This window comes from Mchenga conophoros, linkage group LG23, assembly GCF_057382185.1.
Source record: "Mchenga conophoros isolate Kocher_MC1m ecotype Shallow Benthic linkage group LG23, M_conophoros_male_GT1.1, whole genome shotgun sequence".
Taxonomy (NCBI): Eukaryota; Metazoa; Chordata; class Actinopteri; order Cichliformes; family Cichlidae; genus Mchenga; species Mchenga conophoros.
This window is the reverse complement of record NC_140547.1, coordinates 43,260,387-43,263,835: the sequence shown is the minus strand read 5'-3', so window position 1 is coordinate 43,263,835 and position 3,449 is coordinate 43,260,387. Positions and strand designations below refer to the sequence as shown.

The 3,449-nt window shown below is 43.8% G+C and overlaps 1 long non-coding RNA gene across 1 annotated transcript; it reads right to left on the bottom strand.

The window, feature by feature from the left end:
• Positions 1 to 503: 503 nt before the first annotated feature.
• Positions 504 to 3,141, bottom strand: LOC146547998 (uncharacterized). Its single transcript, XR_014890618.1, has 2 exons — positions 3,044 to 3,141; positions 504 to 672 (listed from the first exon to the last, which is right to left on the bottom strand). It is a non-coding gene; the product is annotated as an uncharacterized LOC146547998 (long non-coding RNA).
• Positions 3,142 to 3,449: the final 308 nt, after the last annotated feature.

Here is a 3,449-nt window from a genome sequence, read left to right as displayed (position 1 = left end):
TGCCCCTCTGCTCCAGCCTGCATGCCAAATATCCTTGGGCAAGATGCTAACCCCAAGTTGCTCTCCAATGCATCCATCGGGAGGATGAATGCGTATTAATGTTAGATAGAAAGCACTTACAGAGAAAAAGCATAGAAAAAAGTGAGTGCATGAATGAGGCAAGTTGTAGAGAGTAGAAAGGTTTTATACAAGAACCAGTTCATTTACCGTTATATTTTAGTTTCATTTTCAGTTCTGTACTTTTTACATGTAATATTGATTCATTAGATTGACTACATGTATTAGACCTAACTTGCTGACAGCAAATTTAAACAACCGTAATAATTTATTTTCAGCGTCTGAAATATTTATTTAGTTTGTTTTTTGTTTTCTTTTTGGCTCCTGATATTAGTCAACTACTATTTGTCAATGTTGAACTAATAATGAATCTAAGAACAGCTATTTGTCACGGTTGTCCAGCGTCAACCGTGGGGATGTGAGGAAGGAGGAGCCAGGCACGGAGCTCTGAATGCAAGCAGTGCGTTTATTTACAGTGAATGGAAAATAACAATAAATCCGCAGTGCGTTCCCGACTCCCGTGAAATGTCCTCTTCCCACTGCTAGTGTTCCTTGTCTCCGCTCCTCAGTGTCTGAGCACCCCGTGCTCGCTGCCCTCTCGTCTCCACGCTTCTCCTGGGGAGATAACAAACAGGCAGCCGTAAGACACATACAATGCGGCAGACTATCCGTACTGACTGGCCGAGAGACTAACGTGAAGTCACGCAATGATCCAGCGTCAGAGAGAGCGCCACCGCATTCTTAAGTAGCTCCTCTGACAAGGCTTGATCAGCTGTGTGATGGTCTTCAGGTGTGGCCAACCACCTGGCAGGGCCACACCCACCAGGCCTGAAGGTGCCTGTAAACAGGTGCTCTCAGAAATGCCGGCATCCACACACACACACACACACACACCTGCAAGCAGGGAGAATGAGGGACAGCACACCAAAAACACACATGTCCATAACTGCTGGGTCGTTTAGACTCCTGAGCTGTGCACGAGGGGTCGACCACCCACTGGAAGGCCGGGCACTTGTTTTCAACCGTAATATACCTGATGTGCTCAGGTAACCTGTAGCGCCATGAAACCTCTGTCACACCAGGGCGCATAAAAAATTATGCTTTAAGAGACTGATGGGATCGGGCAGCAGGGAAAACATCCACAAAATGCTACTTTCAGTTTTTAAGTAGAGTCATTACATGCTTGTTAAAAGCAAACTCTCATATAGTTTTTAATGTGCTTCTTTCATTACAATGACTAGATAAAGAATGTGGCACTGTCTCTATTTAACACTGGCTACCCCAAAATGTTTCCAAACCTTCAACCGTAACTTTCACTGAGAGATTTTTAGATACGGTTATTGAAGCTGTGGGATTAATTTTTTAAGTAACACGAGACGAGAGGCAGCAGCATACACACAGAGCATCAGTGATAGAAAGCTAGGCTAACATAGGGTAGCTACCTGTTCAAGGAGAAACATGTATAGGCCCATCTCAAGTGCCAGTGAACATCTAAATGATTCAGGGAAGACTTTGGAGAAAGTGCTGTGGGGAGATGAAACGAAATTATGTGGCTTTAACTGACCTTTTGAAATAGGAGTGTGATGCAAAAAATAGCATCCCTGCAGTCAAGCAGAGAGATGGAAACATTATGATGTGGGCTACAGGACGACTTAGTCGGGGTTCCAAGCAGTCAGGAAATGTGACATCGTCAGACTGCAGGCCACGGATTGGCTTTTGTCTTTCACTAAAATCAAAACTGCAGTTTTTTTAAAACCCTGCAACAAGGCAAATAGCTGCACAACACCGTGGTTTCCAAGTGTGACAAAAAGCCACAGATACATCATCGCTGCGACGTCTTCCTTTGTTGTGGCATTCGTGTTGCTCATAAATGACAACATGGACATCGGGCCGCTTTGCTGTAATGACCCCACGCACATTAGGTGGTACTTGATTGTAATGGAAAATGAGTCACAGCAAGCTGATCTGAGTATGTACTAATGGAGAAGTGCTATAAGATCACGGAGTGGTCTAGTCAGTCTCCAGACATCAGTACTGTAGAAAATCTGTGGAGGGAGCTGAAGTTTCAACTTTCCAAGTGGCAGTCAAGAAACTTACAGGATTTAGAGAGTTTCTGTAAGGAGCAGAGGGTTAATGTTTGTGTGTCCTCACTGTAAAGACTGCAGGTTACTGGAGCGTGTCGTGTCATGTTTCCTGTTGCTCTGAGGTGCGTCCAACAAATACACAAATCATTTACCACTAATAATAACACCTCCCCCACTTAAGTGTGTTCAACAGGAAGCTAAAGACTGGTGCTGTTAAAGTGTTCAAAAAACAGCAGGAGCTCGGTGTGAGGCCACAGTGGGCCAAAAAACACAAGATGACCTCCAGCAAGGACAAAATGTATCTGGACGTCTCTGTGAGCATCTGTCTCACTGTGTAAGTGTAGCACAGTGTCTGTGTGTGCATGGCTGGGCAAGAGAAACAGCACAACTGAAAGCCAGCACTCAGACGAGGACCCGGTGCATCGTCTGTCTCATCTCAGCCAGTTTACTTACAAACTCTTTAAGTTTGAATTTTAAAGCCGACAATGTGCACAGGGCAGTGATATTTCAAATGAAGGTAAACTATTCCAATCTCTGCAGCCCCAATTGTGTATCACACACACACTAAGTTCTCCTCCTGCCTTCAGCCCAACCGTTGAGCGCGATGACAAATAGAGCCGCAGAATTTTGCTGCTGTGTAATTAAATTGAGACGTGGGGTCAAAATTCCCACCTAGATTGAGTGAGATGAAATAGAAATCGGCTCTCCTCTAACTGACTTTATAGAAATAATTACATCAGCTGCATTTATAACTGTTATTAAATAACAGCAGCACACGAGAACTAAAGTGTAATCCCAGCACATTTCGCTTCGCTTGCACTGATTCTTTAGAGATGACGACCGTGGTGGGTAATTAAGGGCAAACAATATACAAGTGGCGTGAAAAATGGAGGCTGCATTACCTTTCCAAAGCTTCCTTTCCCGATGGCCCGCAGTATCTGGAAGTGGTCAAAGTTTACTGTGGAGAAAATGAGAAGCAGTTAGTGAGAACGTGTCAGTTTGAGCTGAGCTATAAAACAGGGAACATGACATGTACAGCACTGTGCAAAAGTCTTGAGCCATCCCTCATTTGCTTCCAGGGATCCGGACTTCCCTGTAATCTTTAAAGTGGTATTAAGGAATAGCTCTCCAGGCTTTTTAAAGTGTTTCTGATTTTTAATCCAGGGCTTGTATTTGACCACTTTTTGTCTGTTAAGACCCTTCACACTAATCTCTGAAACATTCAAACATAAACAGACACCTAAGTCACGGAAAGGACCACAAAACTTAACAAAGAACCAATTTTAAATTGTATCTGTACACATTTAC